Raw genomic sequence first — 21,935 nt, 5'->3', positions numbered from 1 at the left:
TGTTGCTGCTACTGCTGTTGGTGCTGCGGTTTCTGCTATTGTTGTTGCTGCTGTTTCTGCTGCTGTTATTGTTGCTACCGTTGATGCCGAGGATGATACTACTGCTGGTGCTGCTGCTAGTATTGCTGTTGCTGTTACTACTGTTGTTGTTGCTGCTGCTCATGCTGTTGTCACTGCTGCTGATTCTGCTGTTTTTGTTGCTGCTGCTTCTCTCATTGCTGGTGGTGGTGCTGCTACTACTACTTCTGCTGCGGTTTGCTGCTGGTGCTGCCACCACCACTGCTGCTGCTGCTGCTGCTGCTGCTGCTGCTGCTGCTGCTGCTGCTGCTGCTGCTGCTGCTGCTGCTGCTGCTGCTGCTGCTAGTGCAGTGTGAGAGGTACATCCGGCGGGACTGTGACTATGGTCACGGTCCAGCAATCTTAATGAGGCCGCCGCCCGCGAGGTTTTTGTACAAATGTGACTCATAATTATCCAGCATCCAGGGTCGCAGTCACATCAATAACATGGAGAGGACCAGCATCCAGGGTCGCAGTCACATCAATAACATGGAGAGGCTCAGCATCCAGGGTCGCAGTCACATCAATAACATGGAGAGGCTCAGCATCCAGGGTCGCAGCCACACCAATAACATGGAGAGAACCAGCATCCAGGGTCGCAGTCACATCAATAACATGGAGAGAACCAGCATCCAGGGTCGCAGTCACATCAATAACATGGAGAGGACCAGCATCCAGGGTCGCAGTCACATCAATAACATGGAGAGGACCAGCATCCAGGGTCGCAGTCACATCAATAACATGGAGAGGACCAGCATCCAGGGTCGCAGCCACAACAATAACATGGAGAGAACCAGCATCCAGGGTCGCAGTCACATCAATAACATGGAGAGAACCAGCATCCAGGGTCGCAGTCACATCAATAACATGGAGAGGACCAGCATCCAGGGTCGCAGTCACATCAATAACATGGAGAGGACCAGCATCCAGGGTCGCAGTCACATCAATAACATGGAGAGGACCAGCATCCAGGGTCGCAGTCACATCAATAACATGGAGAGGACCAGCATCCAGGGTCGCAGTCACATCAATAACATGGAGAGGACCAGCATCCAGGGTCGCAGTCACATCAATAACATGGAGAGGACCAGCATCCAGGGTCGCAGTCACATCAATAACATGGAGAGGACCAGCATCCAGGGTCGCAGTCACATCAATAACATGGAGAGAACCAGCATCCAGGGTCGCAGCCACATCAATAACATGGAGAGAACCAGCATCCAGGGTCGCAGTCACATCAATAACATGGAGAGGAACAGCATCCAGGGTCGCAGTCACATCAATAACATGGAGAGAACCAGCATCCAGGGTCGCAGCCACATCAATAACATGGAGAGAACCAGCATCCAGGGTCGCAGTCACATCAATAACATGGAGAGAACCAGCATCCAGGGTCGCAGTCACATCAATAACATGGAGAGGATCAGCATCCAGGGTCGCAGTCACATCAATAACATGGAGAGAACCAGCATCCAGGGTCGCAGTCACATCAATAACATGGAGAGAACCAGCATCCAGGGTCGCAGTCACATCAATAACATGGAGAGAACCAGCATCCAGGGTCGCAGCCACAACAATAACATGAAGAGGACCAGCATCCAGGGTCGCAGTCACATCAATAACATGGAGAGAACCAGCATCCAGGGTCGCAGTCACATCAATAACATGGAGAGAACCAGCATCCAGGGTCGCAGTCACATCAATAACATGGAGAGGATCAGCATCCAGGGTCGCAGTCACATCAATAACATGGAGAGAACCAGCATCCAGGGTCGCAGTCACATCAATAACATGGAGAGAACCAGCATCCAGGGTCGCAGTCACAACAATAACATGGAGAGGACCAGCATCCAGGGTCGCAGTCACATCAATAACATGGAGAGAACCAGCATCCAGGGTCGCAGTCACATCAATAACATGGAGAGAACCAGCATCCAGGGTCGCAGTCACATCAATAACATGGAGAGAACCAGCATCCAGGGTCGCAGTCACAACAATAACATGGAGAGGACCAGCATCCAGGGTCGCAGCCACATCAATAACATGGAGAGGACCAGCATCCAGGGTCGCAGTCACATCAATAACATGGAGAGGACCAGCATCCAGGGTCGCAGCCACATCAATAACATGGATAGGACCAGCATCCAGGGTCGCAGCCACACCAATAACATGGAGAGAACCAGCATCCAGGGTCGCAGTCACATCAATAACATGGATAGGACCAGCATCCAGGGTCGCAGCCACATCAATAACATGGATAGGACCAGCATCCAGGGTCGCAGTCACATCAATAACATGGAGAGGACCAGCATCCAGGGTCGCAGTCACACCAATAACATGGAGAGGACCAGCATCCAGGGTCGCAGTCACATCAATAACATGGATAGGACCAGCATCCAGGGTCGCAGTCACACCAATAACATGGAGAGAACCAGCATCCAGGGTCGCAGCCACATCAATAACATGGAGAGAACCAGCATCCAGGGTCGCAGTCACATCAATAACATGGAGAGGACCAGCATCCAGGGTCGCAGTCACAACAATAACATGGAGAGAACCAGCATCCAGGGTCGCAGTCACATCAATAACATGGAGAGAACCAGCATCCAGGGTCGCAGTCACATCAATAACATGGAGAGAACCAGCATCCAGGGTCGCAGTCACATCAATAACATGGAGAGGACCAGCATCCAGGGTCGCAGTCACATCAATAACATGGAGAGAACCAGCATCCAGGGTCGCAGTCACATCAATAACATGGAGAGAACCAGCATCCAGGGTCGCAGTCACATCAATAACATGGAGAGGACCAGCATCCAGGGTCGCAGTCACATCAATAACATGGAGAGGACCAGCATCCAGGGTCGCAGTCACATCAATAACATGGAGAGAACCAGCATCCAGGGTCGCAGTCACATCAATAACATGGAGAGAACCAGCATCCAGGGTCGCAGTCACAACAATAACATGGAGAGAACCAGCATCCAGGGTCGCAGTCACATCAATAACATGGAGAGGACCAGCATCCAGGGTCGCAGTCACATCAATAACATGGAGAGGACCAGCATCCAGGGTCGCAGTCACAACAATAACATGGAGAGAACCAGCATCCAGGGTCGCAGTCACACCAATAACATGGAGAGGCTCAGCATCCAGGGTCGCAGTCACACCAATAACATGGAGAAGACCAGCATCCAGGGTCGCAGTCACATCAATAACATGGAGAGAACCAGCATCCAGGGTCGCAGTCACACCAATAACATGGAGAGGCTCAGCATCCAGGGTCGCAGTCACACCAATAACATGGAGAGGACCAGCATCCAGGGTCGCAGTCACACCAATAACATGGAGAGGACCAGCATCCAGGGTCGCAGTCACACCAATAACATGGAGAGGACCAGCATCCAGGGTCGCAGTCACACCAATAACATGGAGAGGACCAGCATCCAGGGTCGCAGTCACACCAATAACATGGAGAGGCTCAGCATCCAGGGTCGCAGTCACACCAATAACATGGAGAGAACCAGCATCCAGGGTCGCAGTCACATCAATAACATGGAGAGGACCAGCATCCAGGGTCGCAGTCACACCAATAACATGGAGAGAACCAGCATCCAGGGTCGCAGTCACATCAATAACATGGAGAGGCTCAGCATCCAGGGTCGCAGTCACACCAATAACATGGAGAGAACCAGCATCCAGGGTCGCAGTCACATCAATAACATGGAGAGGACCAGCATCCAGGGTCGCAGTCACACCAATAACATGGAGAGAACCAGCATCCAGGGTCGCAGTCACACCAATAACATGGAGAGAACCAGCATCCAGGGTCGCAGTCACATCAATAACATGGAGAGGACCAGCATCCAGGGTCGCAGTCACACCAATAACATGGAGAGAACCAGCATCCAGGGTCGCAGTCACACCAATAACATGGAGAGAACCAGCATCCAGGGTCGCAGTCACATCAATAACATGGAGAGGACCAGCATCCAGGGTCGCAGTCACACCAATAACATGGAGAGAACCAGCATCCAGGGTCGCAGTCACACCAATAACATGGAGAGAACCAGCATCCAGGGTCGCAGTCACATCAATAACATGGAGAGGCTCAGCATCCAGGGTCGCAGTCACACCAATAACATGGAGAGGATCAGCATCCAGGGTCGCAGTCACAACAATAACATGGAGAGAACCAGCATCCAGGGTCGCAGTCACATCAATAACATGGAGAGAACCAGCATCCAGGGTCGCAGTCACATCAATAACATGGAGAGGATCAGCATTCAAGGCCGCAGCCACACCAGTAACACACTATCCCAGGGAGAGGATCAACATCCAGGGTCGCAGCCACACCAATAACACACCATTCCAGGGAGATGACCAGAATCCAGGGCTACAGCCACACCAATAACACACCATCCCAGGGAGAGGACCAGCATCCAGGGCTACAGCCACACCAATAACACACCATCCAAGGGAGAGGACCAGAATCCAGGGCTACAGCCACACCAATAACACACCATCCCAGGGAGAGGATCAACATCCAGGCCCACAGCCACACCATCATTCCGTTTATATGCTCAAAGAATTCTGTAGAGTATGTTCTCTGCTTCTATTATGTCCTTCAACATTTATCTTCTTTGAAAAAAGTCTGTGACGCCAGACAATGTTAAAAAATTATAAACTTAAAATCGAAAGCTTTGAAATCTTTAAGCCAAAAACTTTTAAACTCCCAATTTTAAAGCCTTTTAAACGTCCAAGTCTAGAGCTTAAAAAAAAAAAGTCTGAATTCTGAGATATTTATTGTATGCTTCCAAGCATTTTAAAAAATAAAAAGAATATTTTTATGATTAGAGATTGTGCATATTATTTTTTTATTACAAACTTTCACACATTTTAACATAGCAAACTTTTTAATAGTTTTTCTAGTGATTCTTAATCAACGTCAAGACGGACCAAATAACTGATCTGCTTCGACGCTTTAAGATAATTATGGGAAAATTGAAGGATCAAATCCATGACATAAGATGTAGTTATAATAATAATAATAATAAAAATAATAATAATAATAATAATAATAATAATAATAATAATAATAATAATAATATTAATATTAATAATAATAATAATAATAATAATAATAATAATAATAATAAGAAGAAGAAGAAGAAGAAGAAGAAGAAGAAGAAGAAGAAGAAGAAGAAGAAAAAGAAGAAGAAAGATTATCTTCATAAGATAAAGAAGAAGAAAAAGAAGATAATTTTTCTTCCTCTTCATGTCATTATTATTATTATTATTATTATTATTATTATTATTATTATTATTATTATTATTATTATTATTATTATTATTATTATTATTATTTATATTATTATTCATATTATTGAAATATTTTAAAAGTAAAATTATTACAATTAAATTTTCTTTCGCACTTAAGCCCCTATGTCTCATACAGATATACATATGTCTCGTAAAAACACATATACATACAAGGAAATACATATGTATACGGCCATAACACAGCCCTTCATACAGCATGAGGAGGAGGTCTTGATGTCGTAACAATTACTAATATTTCTTTCAAGGGACATGAGAAGGAGGTCTTGATGTCGTAACAATTACCTATATTTCTTTCAAGGGACATGAGGAGGAGGTCTTGATGTCGTAACAATTACTAATATTTCTTTCAAGGGACATGAGGAGGAGGTCTTGATGTCGTAACAATTACCAATATTTCTTTCAAGGGACATGAGGAGAAGGTCTTGATGTCGTAACAATTACTAATATTTCTTTCAAGGGACATGAGGAGGAGGTCTTGATGTCGTAACAATTACTAATATTTCTTTCAAGGGACATGAGGAGGAGGTCTTGATGTCGTAACAATTACTAATATTTCTTTCAAGGGACATGAGGAGGAGGTCTTGATGTCGTAACAATTACTAATATTTCTTTCAAGGGACATGAGGAGGAGGTCTTGATGTCGTAACAATTACTAATATTTCTTTCAAGGGACATGAGGAGGAGGTCTTGATGTCGTAACAATTACTAATATTATCATGTGGGAGTTCGATACGTGGATTAGGGTAGAAATACTCACGTAGGCTGTTATTACTTATAATTGCTGTTATGTGGAGGGAGCCGCAGCCGTTACCTATCTCCTTGGTTACACTCGTCAAACTGACTAGCCGGCTGGCCAGTACCCCGTAGTGGGTCTTTTGAAAATAGTGTCAGCTCAGCACAGACCGTGACTCAAGACGGTTGGTCGATGAGTCAACGGACAGGTTACTGGTAACTGGTTACTGGTAACTGGTTACTACTACTGAGAGCTCGGCGACGCTAACGTATGTCGTCCCGACATACAACTAATACAAACTAGAGATGGCAGGTATACGGCTTGGGCTGATTCTATACAATGTCAAAGTACACAACATGAAACATTATAGATACATAAGTAGAACATTGGAATGAAAGCTTAGGTAACTGAAACTGTAATGCAATACAAGGTATACTATAGTACAACTTAAAACTCAACAAATGAACAACGAACTCAACATTGACATTACAAGTGATAAAAACAAAAATTTTGATCGATCGATCTGTATTCATGTGATCTACGGATTCTGAGGAAGGAATATATACAAAGAAAGAGTGTTTAACAGAAAGGCAGATTCGGTGCACGCAAATCTAGACTGTTAACTCTCAGAATGCGGAGAGAACACGAACACAAAAAAAAAAAAATTCTTGAATACTGATAAGTTGATACTGTAACTATTCATCTATACAGGTTATTTACATTTAACCCCAACTCTGCTAGGGTAAGATTGGCATATGCAGAATGGGTGTCATCTCTGGGAGGATCAAACTCTGTAGCATTGGCTAACTCATGCTGTATTTGAGGCAAATCTGAATTGGAAGTTACAAATGATACTTGAGGATTTCTCAATACCTGTCGTGTACGTAGGGAATAACGACATTCAGGTTGATCATCTGACTGAGTATCAGAGGAAGAGAGTACAGGATCAGGAGGATTATCAGAGTCTGTCACATTAGTCTGGGTTGGAACGTCATTATCATCACATACTAACTTCATATGATCCAAATGCGATTCTTTATACTGACCAGTACTAATCTCTCTAACCTTATACTTATTACCAGTGATATGTTCAACTACTCGATAAGGACCAACAAACTTTTGATCAAGCTTTGGCATAGCAGACGTTTTGTTAAAATTAGTCAGCATAACTCTCGAACCTACTTTGATTTTGGAAGGCTTTACTCGAGTATTTGCGACTCTTGTAAATTCAGCTGTTGATTTATGAAGTGTTTCACGGATTCTTCTAAAAACACTTTGAGCTAAGCTGGTACGAGTTGCTACGAAATCATCAGGGTTGTAATTTGGTTTCGGATTAGAATATAACAACTCATAAGGCAAACGTTTATCTACACCATACAATGCATAATGTGGAGTGTCACCTATAGAAACATTGTAAGCAGAATTTATAGCACACTGCACATCAGGTATAACTTCATCCCAAGTTTCACTATTGGGATTGATAGTGGCTCTCAATACATCAAGTACTTTCTTATTGGTTCGTTCCGCTAACCCATTGCTGGCAGGATGATGAGGAACAATGGTGGATTTAGAGATCTTGTACAAGGTACACAAATTTTCAAGAATTTCATTACAGAATTCACCTCCATTATCTGTTACTAGGGACTTAGGGGTGGTATGCCTGCAGATAATGCGTTCTGCTACTGTCTCGGCAGTCTTATCTGCAATAGGAACTAACTCGCAATATCTGGTGAAATGGTCTACCATAACACACAGATGTTTGTTACCTTGGAGGGAACATCGGAAATTAGTTAACAAATCTAGCGCAACTCTTTCCCAAGGTTCGCTAGTAGTTGGATACACTTGGATTGGATTAGGACCATTAGCATTGCCTTTATGTTGCATGCAGACACTACATTTCTTAACATACTCAGAAATATCAGTTGCCATACGAGGCCAAAAGTATTTCAATCTGGCTTGTTTTACTGAACGATCCATACCAGGGTGTGCAACACCTGGTACATCGTGAACTAGCTGTAAGGCTACATTCACTAGTGACTGTGGAATTACTAACTGGTATACTCTTCTGCTAGGAGTACCCAACTCGGCTGTTCGATACAGTAATTCTTGGTTCATGAGAAAGTCACTGATGGGAGCTGGTGGCTTCACAGTCAGAATAAGATCTTCCTGGAGCAGGAATCGAATCACACCAGACCACAAGGGATCGGTTCTTTCTTACTGGAGGAATGAACAAACTCGGTGGAGTGGATGACTCCCCCCGGTTGAAAAATTAACGCTATAACACGCAATATGAGCAAGGGAGAACGAATCTACTATCTCAAACTGCAAGCACAGGAGAAAAGAAATGAACACGGTGAACAATGCTGATATTCTGAGTCGCACACAGTGACACGAGGTATCAACTATAAAGAAACTACACTTACAAACTTTAACAACGTGGAAGTTACTCGAGAAATAACTTCTTACAATGCACTGATTACTGTCAACTAGGATGGGATCACAATCTGAAACACAAGGGACAACAAACACTCAAGTGAGCACACTAGCCACAGAAACGTCTTTCTGCACGGCTTGTGGCATCAGCAAGAGATGGCATAACTCGTTGCAAGTAAAGTTCTTCTCAAAGCGTCCCCTGGGAAGGAACGAATACTTGAACAAGTCGCCATCGCAAGGATAGTAGAGCACTATCGTGCGTGCATGATATTGTGACTGGAGTCCAGACAGGAGTGACAGTATTACTAGTGCCTGACCGCTCGGCTACGTTAATAAGTAATTCACGGATCTATAGGAACTTAATCTGAACTTCACATTTCGCAGCACTTTAACAAATCTCAGATACAAGCTGTGAGAACAAACACATTGCTCGAGGGCTAGGTATTGTCTGTCAGTCAGTAAGGGAATGTAAGGACTGATGACAGGACCAGCAGTAGTAGCCTGAGAGGTCTGAGTGTCGACATTCACTAAAGTATCACTTGACGGTATGTGAGACATAATGGCAAAGTAACACGAGAACAAATAAAGCAAAAATAATGAACAATAAAAATGATATAAAATTCTAGAATTGAAATGAAAAGATATACAACTAATTTTGCAAAAATAATAAAAAATTAATATCTAAGATACACTGCAAGAGGAAGGAAAACTCAATTTAAAGGACTAATGACCAAGAAAAAAAAAAATTTACATTGAAATATACAAGTAAAAATATTACTGGAGACTGAATTAAATTCAAAATGAGCTATCTTTACTCTTGCTAATAAAAAAAATTAATTAATTAAATTATTTAAATCAATGTGAAAGTGTAAAATAAAATTATTAAATTGTTAACTGGGAAATTTTAAATATTTTCTAAGAATGCATAGACAAAATTAAAATATAAATCATAAAAATAGCAATAAAAGAAAATAATTCACTGCAGAACAGTTCAACAAAATAATTCACTTCAGAACAAGTGCAACAAAATAAAGTATAGAAACAATCACTGCAGTAATAAAGTGTCACTGGGAAAACTCAGGTAAAATAATGAATTAAAATATGAAGACCAAAAAAAAATAAACTGATTGAACACTTTAACTCTTAATTGTAAATTAGACAAAACAATTTACTCAAACAGAGTAAGAAAAACACTTTACGTTAAAAGTAATTGAAATTGCATCAAGAGTGAATTTGTTCAAGAATATAAAAATATGAAAAAAATAAAACACAGGAACAAAACAGGGAATATAACACTTACAGTGACGGAGCACCCAACAGTATTAATTTATTCTTACAACAAATTCCTGCTGTGACTGATACAACAAAATCTTGCTTTGACTGATACGACAAAAATTTGCTGGCAAAAATAATGGTACACAGTCTGCGAAAAAATTAGAGGAATGAGACACTGTTGGCACACGAAAAAAAAAAAAAAAAAGACACACATAGAAATAAATGGATAATTTAGTATACTGGGGTGAATATCACTGCATGAAATACAGTGATAATTACTGGAGAATACAACGCTGAAAGAATACAATAAAAAAAAATGAATCACTTCACACAGGGTGACTGACTGGTACACTACACAATAATACTTACTAGAGACAGGAGTAGCATAAGAAAAAACACAGAATAAAAAATATAAGATAAATAAAAACACTGAAAAATATTGTAAAAATTAACGAGTCAAAGAAAAACTGAAAACACAAGGTTTAGAGTACACAAACAATTTACTATAAATGTCTCACACACGCAAATGTCTTTAAATGCAAGAAAAATATCTCAAGAAAATTATCACTGGAGTCGGGAGTAGGAGACGGACGGTGAGTACTGGTGGGGGCGGGTGTATGGTGTCCCGCGCGGTGATGACGCCTCCGACATTCACTGTTGTCGTGAAGAATGTGCTTTCTAGGCGAACTCACATAACTGGCTTTATCTCGTTGGCACCAGCTACAATCTCTTGACCAATTATGTGAGCCAAAACAGTACTAGGACCCGGTACAAGGGTGCAAACAACCACAGGTAGATGAGTGGATGGCTGGTGGTGGTGGTGGGGTGGTTGCTTCTGCCGCGCACCCCGGGTGGTGTGAGAGAATGGTGGGGGGGACGCTGGGGGTCTGCCGCGCACCCCACTCACCCACGAAGGTGGCTTGAAAAACCCACTCTATGCCACAGGAATGGTAAAAACCACTCTTAGCATCCAACAGGGAGCACAAAGCGATATAAACAATACCTCAGAGGAGCTTGGCTTACTTCTTACTGCGTGGCTTACTTCTCTCTCTCAGCTGGGTTAGAAGCTGGGTTGGCTGGCTGGCTTACCCCACGAGAATGGATGACTGGAAGACGTGTAACGATGCACAAAGCACGGAGGAGCAGTTGGATGACAGGAGACAGGCTGGATGATAGGCTGACTGGCATTCACTTCCACAGTCTGGCTTACTGACTGGCTTAATTGCAAAATCCGGGTCAACCCCTCGGAGATTGAAGCAATTAGCACACGAACTAAGCCAGGAAGCTTGAAACGGCTGCAACAGGCTTGCAGGCAGTAGGTAGTGAGTGAGGGTATAAGCTGCTGGCTGGAGGGTGTGAGGGGAGGGCATTCACCTTTGACCCTGCCGGCTACTCACAACAGTCTTCAAACGCCTTGAATTACCCTTAAAAACGTAAATCCACGCTCCACACCGCTGCACACCATTTATCATGTGGGAGTTCGATACGTGGATTAGGGTAGAAATACTCACGTAGGCTGTTATTACTTATAATTGCTGTTATGTGGAGGGAGCCGCAGCCGTTACCTATCTCCTTGGTTACACTCGTCAAACTGACTAGCCGGCTGGCCAGTACCCCGTAGTGGGTCTTTTGAAAATAGTGTCAGCTCAGCACAGACCGTGACTCAAGACGGTTGGTCGATGAGTCAACGGACAGGTTACTGGTAACTGGTTACTGGTAACTGGTTACTACTACTGAGAATATTTCTTTCAAGGGACATGAGGAGGAGGTCTTGATGTCGCAACAATTACTAATATTTCTTTCAAGGGACATGAGGAGGAGGTCTTGATGTCGTAACAATTACTAATATTTCTTTCAAGGGACATGAGGAGGAGGTCTTGATGTCGTAACAATTACTAATATTTCTTTCAAGGGACATGAGGAGGAGGTCTTGATGTCGTAACAATTACCGATATTTCTTTCAAGGGACATGAGGAGGAGGTCTTGATGTCGTAACAATTACCAATATTTCTTTCAAGGGACATGAGGAGGAGGTCTTGATGTCGTAACAATTACCAATATTTCTTTTAAGGGACATGAGGAGGAGGTCTTGATGTCGTAACAATTACCAATATTTCTTTTAAGGGACATGAGAAGGAGGTGTTGATTCTGGCGAAGGATCTTCATACAAGGAACTGAAGCTACTCTCTCCTTTCTTGGATCGAACCTAATTACGTCTCATTGAGCAAACACTGTAAGACTACTGGAGGTGTAGGTAGAGACACTGCGTCACATGGGATGGTGGAGAGGCACTGCATTACATGGGAGGGTGGAGAAAGGCACTGCATCAGATGGGATGGTGGAGAGGCACTGCGTTACATGGGAGGGTGGAGAGAGGCACTACGTCATGTGGGAGGGTGGAGAGAGACACTGCGTCACGTGGGAAAGTTGAGGGAGAGGCACTGCGTCATATGGGAGGGTTGAGAGCAGCACTGCGTCACATGGGAGGGTAGAGAGAGGCACTGCGTCACATGGGAGGGTTGAGAGAAAGGCACTGCGTTACGTGGGAGGGTACAGAGAAGCACTGCGTCACATGGGAGGGTTGAGAAAGAGGCACTGCTTCACATGGGAGGTTTGAGAGAGGTATTGCGTCACATGTGAGGGTAGAGAGAGGCACTGCGTCACATGGGATGGTAGAGAAAGGCACTGCGTCACATGGGAGGGTTGAGAAAGGCACTGCGTCACATGGGAGGGTAGAGAGAGGCACTGCGTCACATTGGAGGGTTGAGAGAAAGGCACTGCGTCACATGGAAGGTTTGAGAGAGGCATTGCGTCACATGTGAGGGTAGAGAGAGGCACTGCGTCACATGGGAGGGTAGAGAAGGGCACTGCGTCACATGGGAGGACTTGAGAGAGAGGCACTGCGTCGCATGGGAGGGTAGAGAGAGGCACTGCGTCACATGGGAGGGTTGAGAGAAAGGCACTGCGTTACGTGGGAGGGTAGAGAGAAGCACTGCGTCACATGGGAGGGTTGAGAGAGAGGCACTGCGTTACGTGGGAGGGTAGAGAGAAGCATTGCGTCACTTGGGAGGGTTGAGAGAGAGGCACTACGTCACATGGGAGGGTAGAGAGAGAGGCATTGCGTCACATGGGAGGGTTGAGAGAGAGGCATTGCGTCACATGGGAGGGTTGAGAGAGGCACTCTGCGGATATAGATGTAACTCGTTCATCAGACCACCAACGTTATACAACGTTAACCACCAAGGCTGAAGGAGCAGGACCCCTATCATGCTGTTGTTGTGGTGGCTGCTGTTGTTAATGCTGTTGTTGTGGTGTCTGCTGTTGTTGCTACTGTTGTTGCAGTGGTGGCTACTGTTGTTGTGGAGACTTGTTATTGCTACCGTTGTTGTTGTGGTGGTTGCTATTGTTGCTACTGCTGATGGTGCTACTGCTGTTGTTGTGGTGGCTGCTGTTATTACTACTGCTGTTGTGGTGGAGGCTGTTGTTGTGATTGCTACTGTTGTCGTGTTGTTGCTACTACTATTGTTGTGGTGGCTGCTGTTATTACTACTGCTGTTGTGGTGGAGGCTGTTGCTGGTATTACCACTGTTGTTGTGATTGCTACTGTTGTCGTGTTGTTGTTACTGCTATTGTTGTGGTGGCTGCTGTTGTTGCTACTGCTGTTGTGGTGGAGGCTGTTGTTGGTACTACCACTGTTGTTGTGATGGCTGCTGTTGTTGTGTTATTGGTACTGCTGTTGTGATGGATGCTGTTGTTGGTACTACCGCTGTTGTTGTGATGGCTGCTGTTGTTGTGTTGTTGGTACTGCTGTTGTGATGGATGCTGTTGTTGGTACTACCGCTGTTGTTGTGATGGCTGCTGTTGTTGTGGCCGTTGTTGTTGTGGTTGTTGTTGTTGTTGTGGCTGCTGTTGTTGTTGTGGCTGCTGTTGTTGGTACTGCTGTTGTGATGGATGCTGTTGTTGGTACTACCGGTGTTGTTGTGATGGCTGCTGTCGTTGTGTTGCTGGTACCGCTGTTGTTGTGGTAGCTGCTATTGTTGCTTCTGTGGTTGCTGTTGCTGCTGCTATGAAAGCTGATGTTACTGCTGTTGTTGCTGCTATTGTTGCTATGACTGGTGCATACGCCCCTTTGGTAAAGTGTATTGTTGTTACAATTCTTTCTGCTGTTACTGTGTCAAGATCAGCTGTTACGTAAGTGTCACTTCATTTCCTGCCAATAGATGGCTCTGACCTGTCACTACGTGCGGCCAGCAGTAACAGCCTGGTTGATCAGGCTCTGATCCACCGAGAGGTCTGGTCAAGGACTGGGCCGCGGGGGCGCTGACCCCCCGGAACATCCTGCAGGTAGACCCCAGGTAGGTAGACAATCTGTTTGGGCTAATGCATCATAAACCTCGACGTTATAAACACTGTGACTTTAATCCCTTTAATAGGGCTTAACGTATATTAATATCCTTAGTTAACAGGTGAATGCAATCTTAAGACTCACGTTAAGTGCGGGTTATTATGAATTAATGAGATAAAATTTCACTGGATGCTAGTGCAGCACTGTTATGGATACTTAAAAACACTATCAATGTATGTATGTATGTATATGTATGTGTGTGTGTATGCGTGTGGGTGTAGGTGAGAGTCTGGGCGTGACGAGTAACACTGACCATAACAGTGACCAACAGTGTTACAGGGACAGAGGTAATGCCAGGTGCTGTGTAACGCCTGGCTGGTCTGTGCTACTCCACCCCATCATTCACTGTTCCTCCACCCACTTACTCACTCATCCACCAACAGTCTGACTAACCCACCAACGTCCTTACTGAACCACTCACTGCCTGCCTGATCCACCAACCTGACCCACTCCTGAGTGACGTATGTATGTATAATGTTCGCCAAGACCATAGTCCTGGCACGGGTCTCAATCTTGCGATGACCCGTCTCTCCTGAGTGACCCTTAATGCTGGCATATATCTCTAGTTGGCCCACTAAAAGACTCCTCACAACTCTACTTGTGAGGCGAGTTTTAGATTTAATGATATTTACTGAGATGCAAAGTCTGGAGGAACTCCTCCAACACCTTCCCTATCCTTACAGAGTGAGACTCATATATCCCTCCCTCACCTCTCCCTCCTTCCCTTTACATCCCTGGAGAGTGATTCTCGCACATCCCTCCTTATCCCCATAGATGGACTCCCACGCCTATCACCCTCCTTCCATATTCAACAGAGTTACTCCCACTACTTCCCTGCAGAGTGACTCCCAGATCTTCCCCCTCACGTCAGAAGCACCTCCACCCACCCCTCACACCAGAGGCACCTCCACACACCCCTCACGCCAGAGGCACCTCCACACACCCCTCACACCAGAGGCATCTCCACACACCCCTCACGCCAGAGGCACCTCCACACACCCCTCACACCAGAGGCACCTCCACACACCCCTCACGCCAGGGGCACCACCACACCCCCTCACGCCAGAGGTACCTCGATCCCCCTCACAAAAAAAGCCACCCTCTCCCTATTTTTTCTGCTTTTAAAAGGTCTACACCTATAAGATACTGGAGAGGTAGGTTCCAAACCTACACACCGAAATTACTACTTATATAGGCAGGAGGCTTGGCAGACTTTGTAGGATAACTCCAGTAAAAAAAAAGCAGGATAGGTATGAGTACAGTGAGGGTGAATTCAATAAGTGTAAGGGAGCACGACTCCTCAACACGTTCCCTTCACTCATAGGGTGGATTACCAACAAGCCTCTAGCTGTCTTCCAAAGGGATCTCGACAGATTCCTCAAAACAGTTCCTGATCAGCTGGGTTGTAGTACATACATTGGATTGTGGGCAGTGGGCACTAACAGCTTGATCGATCAGAAGGCCAGGTCTGGGACTGGGCGGCGGGGACGATCATCTCCGGAAATGACTACGTACACATAAATTCCCTATTGATATCTCCCAGCTTAAGCTGATATAATTAACCTCCTCATGTTTAAATGAAGCTCTCTTGTGTAGTGTAACATCACGAGGAAATCTTAGCCAGCTTTCGTTCCCATAATGTAACTCATAATGAACTGGGTAGGCGCACACTGCGGGTGTTCCAATAATGTAACTCATAGAATATAGTAGAAGTGCCGTGTTAATGTGCCTACTTTCGCTAAATAAATATATATATATATATATATATATATATATATATATATATATATATATATATATATATATATATATAAAGTAGTGGCGCCTGTTGGGAGCCACTCTGGGACACAGAGAGCCAACAATATATGTGTCCTTGGCGAGGACCGTCCACTCAGGCAGTAATGTTGAAAGGACTGCTGCTGCCGCAAACGAGTGTTCAGGCCAGCTCCTCATGTCGTAACCTCGTGGTATCGCAAAGTGCGCAGGATGACGACCTTGCCTCTCAGCCTGGCCATGTCGTAAAGTCCCCAGCTATGGCACTCTTGTAGTACAGCAAAAAATTCACAGCTCTCCGGCATCGTAGTCAGGTAAACACTAGACTCGCCAAGAGTTGCAAGTAGATTTTATCACACCAGGACACTGATGTTGGGTGGAGGGTTGCCAGCTCTCCAGTATACCGGTGTTGAGTAGAGATATATCGCACAAGTTTAAATATGAGCCTCAAAACCCTGTCAATGTATGCCAGATTTCTGACACAACCCTAAATCCACTAGACTTTGAGAAAGCCGTTGACAACATGCCCATGCATTCAGCCCCAGGCCCAGACTCGTGGAACTCTGTATTCATTAAGAACTGCAAGAAACCCCTCTCACGGGCCCTAAGTATGCTATGGAGAAAGAGCAAAGACAGGTGAGATTCCACAGTCACTAAAAACAACGGATATAGCCCCACTCTATAAACGTGGCAGCAAAGCAATAGCTAAGAACTATAGACCAATAACTTTAACATTCCACATCATAAAAATCTTTGAAAGAGTTCTAAGAAGTAGGACTGCAAACCATTGGACTCCCAACAATTGCACAATCCAGGGCAAGATGGTTTCAGAGCAGGTCGCTTCTGCCTCTAGCAACTACTGGACCGCTATGATATGGTCTTGGAGACACTGGAAAACAAACAGAATGCAGATGTAGTATACACAAACTTTGCAAAAACCTTTGACAAGTACGATTATGGTGTAACAGCACACAAAATGCGTGCTAAAGGGATAGCTGGCAAAGTACGCAGATGGATCTTCAACTTTCTAACAAATCGAACACAAAGTGCAGTGGTAAACAGAGTTAAATCGGAAGCTGCCATAGTGAACAGCTCTGTTCCATAAAGTACAGTACTCGTCCCTATCCTGTTCCTCATCCTCATATCAGACATAGACAGAGACGTCAACCCTAGCACGATACTAGGATCTGCATGAGAGTGTCATCCATTGAGGACACGGCAAATCTCCAAGAAGATATAAACCAAGTTTTCCAATGCGTAACGGAGAACAATATGATGTTCAATGAAGACAAATTCCAACTACTCCGTTATGGAAAACTGGAGGAAATAATAACTAGGACTGAGTATACTACAAACTCTAATCACACAGTAGAGTGAGAAAGTAGTGTGAAGGACCTGGGAGTGGTAATGTATGAGGATCTCACCTTCAAGGATCACAACAGTGCCACTATCACATTTGCGAGGAAACTGAATGGATGGATAGTGAGAACATTCAAGACAAGAGATGCCAAGCCACTGATGATTCTTTTTAAATCACTTGTTCTTTCTAGGCTGGAATACTGCTGTACAATAACATCTCCATTCAAGGCAGGTGAAACTGCAGATCTAGAGAATGTACAGAGAACCTTTACTGCACATATAAGTTCCATCAAACACCTTAACTACTGGGAACGCTAGGAAGCACTTGACTTGTACTCACTGGAGCGCAGGCGAGAGAGATACATCGTAATCTACACCTGGAAGATCCTGGAGGGACTGGTCTGTAATCTGCACACAGAAATCACTCCCTACGAAAGGAAAAGATTTGGCAGGAGATGCAACATGACCCCAGTGAAAAGTAGGGGCGCCACTGGTACACTAAGAGAAAACACAATAAGTGTTCAAGGCCCAAGACTGTCCAACAGCCTCCCACCAACCATGAGGAGAATTACCAATAGACCCCTGGTTGTCTTCAAGAGGGAGCTGGACAGATACCTGAACTCAGTGCCGGATCAGGCGAGCTGTGGTTCGTACGTTGGACTACGTGTGGCCAGCAGTAACAGTCTCAATAATCAGACCCTGATCCACCAGGAGGCCTAGTGGTTCAGGGCCTGATCTACCCCGCGGCCTGGTCATGGACCGGGCCGCTGGGGCGTTGATCCCCGGAATACCCTCCAGGTAGACTCCAGGTATGACAACGCCAACAAACAATGATGAAGAATGAGAGAGACGTGATTGAAGTGTATAAGTGGAAGATGGGCATAAGGAAAGGAGACGTAAATATGGTCCTGAGGATATCCCTCCAAGAAATAACTGGAAACAATGGATTTAAATTGGATAAGTTCAGCTTTAGAAAGGATAGTAGGGTTTTTGAAGCTAAAACCCTGGGTAGTTTCAAATTTAGGTTAGATATATACATGAGTGAGATGGGTTGGATTTGAATGGGACTTGCACATTAGTTAATGAGGTTTTCAAGGTTTATTCCTTGGGTAGTATTGAAAATTTTGGGGGGAAATATTTTTATTAAGTGGGTTTGGGTTTGAGAAAGACGTGCCTAGGATGGGCCAGTAGGCCTGCTGCAGTGTTCCTCCATTCTTAAGTTCTTAAATGCAACACCTAAGACATTTAATCAGAAGTATTACTCACCAGGGGATTTTTAATTAAATTCAGTCAACAGCAGGGAACAGAATGTGAGAAAGTAAGTAAGTAAGTAAGTAAGTAAGTAAGTAAGTTTATTCAGGTATACACAAATACAGTTACATAGAATTATCATACATAGCAGCATATGTGTAGAGAACCTGGGATAACCCAAAAAAGTCGTACAGAGTGACTTATTTCCATTGGGGTCCTTTTACCTTATTATTATAATATAAAGGTTATAATATTTTCTTATTATTCTATAATGAAGATAACATCTTATTATCATACTAAAAAGACTATCTACTACACGAGGGTCATTAAGACTATCTACAATACGAGGGTCATTACTAGGAATTAAGTAATATTACGTATGTTAGCTAAAAAATAAAAAAATCATTCCCCTCCCTTTCTGTAGCTACATTCTTCAGACACCTTTTGGCAGTCTTCTTGAACTGGTTCATGCTATGACTGGCTTTGACATGTGCAGGCAGTCTGTTCCATTCCTTTATTGCTGTACAATAAAAGGTGTTTGAAGCCTGGCCAATGACTGTGGGTACTACAAAGTTGTGCTCTCTCCCCCTAGTACTATGATTGCTTTGGTTCCCAACCTTGACAAAATTGACAGCAAGATATTCTGGACACTGTTTGTGAGCAATTTTATAAACATGATTTAGCTTCAGTTGTTTTACTCTGTCTTCAACATTCAGCATATACATCTGCTGTAATTCATTCTGGCCTACATGTTCTCTTGGTCCCAGGTCCTGGATGAATCTTACGATTTTGTTCTTGGTGATTTGCAGTCTATCTTTCAGTTTTTTTGTCAAGGCAGAGTACCATGAAGAGCAAGCGTAATCCATATGGCATTGTATAAGGGCTAGACATAGGGTCCTGCGAGCCTCAGTAAGTAGACACTGTACTTGTCTCTACAGGAACTTCAGTCTGGCATTCGCTTTCTTTACTACACTGTTCCCTATCAATTCTCCTGATGAAACCAAAGTGATGGGCTCCCCATTACACTGTGCATTAAAATTATTTACCCTTCTCAGTTTATGTTTCGTGCCAAAGAGAATGGCTTCAGTTTTCCCGAGGTGTAATGATAGTTTGTTGTCTACTAACAATTTGCTGCAGGAGTCCAGTTCCAGTGTTAAAACATTAGCTATATCTTGTGGGTCTTTACCTGACACTAACAGGGCACTGTCATCTGCATACAATAGGAGTTTGCACTTGACACTGATAGGCATGTCATTGCCATAACATAAGAATAATAAGGAACCCAGAATACTACCTTGAGCATGTATAACTTGCTTGTGTAGTGTGGTGAGATAGAATCAGCCTGGAGAACACTCCTGACATGGTAAAGCTCAAGGAAGTGACGTTTCTGTAGATTGTCCTCCGTTATAACATAGTAATATAAGAAAGGAGGAACACTACAGTAGGCTTCTTGGCCCATATTAGGCAAGTCCTTCACAAATCCAACCTGGAATCTTTCCATCTTATCAAGTACCATGCAAATTCCTGTATATTATGCAAGCGTTGTTCAAACTGTCTCTACTGCATTAATATTTGTGTTAACCAAGGAGCTCATTCAAGCTCCTAACTGTCTCACCAATATATCCCTCACATAAGCTAACATACACACCTGCCCTGGTCTCAACATTCCTAGCTGAACTAAATCCCTAGTGATTTCGTGACTGGCGAGCGAATAGTAATGTTACTGGCTACCTTACTAGCAGGAAGAACATGCCTAGTAGGTGATCATTTCTGACGTGTTGTGCCCATCTTCTGCAGTGAAGCAAACTCACGAAACTGAGCCCTTGTGCACATTTGAATAATGTGATTACATTACTCATTGAACTACGATAGACTGCAAATTCTCTGTACTCTAAGAACACAAGGAAAACTTGATGTATTTTACTAAAAATGTAGCAGGTCTTCGTTGTCAGTGGGATTCATGTACATTTGAAGGTCCGTCCCCACCTTCTCCCATACCCTGACTCCCTACACCACTTCCCTAATGCCACTCCTTGTACCACACAACGATATCTTCTACAGCTACACTACCTCCTCTACTCAACACTCTTTACACAACATCCAGTGTATACTACACCACTTTTCCTAAATCACATTCCCTACACCACTTTCCCTACTGCACACCCCTTACGCCACTTTCCCACAACCCATATCTGGCTTCCTCCCTCCTCCCGCCCTCCTTCCCGCTGACCATCAGTAATTGGGTTCTCACAACTAGGATGAACTTGACCACTGCTATCGTAAACTCTGCTTAGTTAACAGTATTATAAACTTTTCTTGTTTGAGGCAATTCTTGTTTGATACCCACTCAATTAGCCTGTGCTCATGTTTACCAAAAATCAGTTAAAATCTAATCCTAAATATTCCCTAACTCGACTCCATCCTTATCTGCTAATTACGCCTGAATGCTGGCAGTAATTTAGCAGATCTTTTAAGGAGGTTCCTTCTAGTTAGGTACCTGGATCTTGGTAAATTATATAGTCCTGAGGAACGCTAAACCCACAGGGGTCATACAACGCCTGGGAAGAATGGGAGGCACTCAGGCTGTATCCAAGGAAGGGAAGCACAAGTCCATTTCCTTGAACCAAGAGTCTCTTACCGGCATCGAGGAACCTCCTTTGAGGGGTGAGTGATGCTGAGAAAGAGTCTTTGATCCGAGGAACTGCAGCTACAGTTTTTTTACTTGTATCAAAAGTAAATTACCTCTCAATTCCTCTGCGCTATATGATTCTCTGGATTATCATTTCCCCATGAATATATTAATAATAAATTTTACGAGTGTTACAATATTGATAAAAAGTGGTCTTACCAGCATTCAAAAACGTTTTCACCAATTTTACAAAAGAATATCTGAAGCTTAATGATCTCCACGTACAACCCCAACACATAACAGAGCACACCTTGCACACCCTGGCACCCCAGGAAGCACCACAGCACCAGCACACAGCATTATACACAAGTACATACCACACACACACAAATCCTGGTACCCCAGGAAGCACCACAGCACCAGCACACAACATTATACACAAGTACATACCACACACACACACACACACACACACACACTCTGGCACCCCAGGAAGCACCACAGCATTATACACAAGTACATACCACAAACACGCGCACCCTGGCACCCCAGGAAACACCACAGCACCAGCACACAGCACTATACACCAGTACATACCACACACACACACACACACACCCTGGCACCCCAGGAAGCTCCCAGTACAGCCCCCAGCGCTCCTCAAGCCATAATCTTCC

The sequence above is a fragment of the Cherax quadricarinatus genome, chromosome 42 (genome assembly GCF_038502225.1).
Source record: "Cherax quadricarinatus isolate ZL_2023a chromosome 42, ASM3850222v1, whole genome shotgun sequence".
NCBI classification, from domain to species: Eukaryota; Metazoa; Arthropoda; class Malacostraca; order Decapoda; family Parastacidae; genus Cherax; species Cherax quadricarinatus.
Note: the sequence above shows the minus strand (reverse complement) of the source record.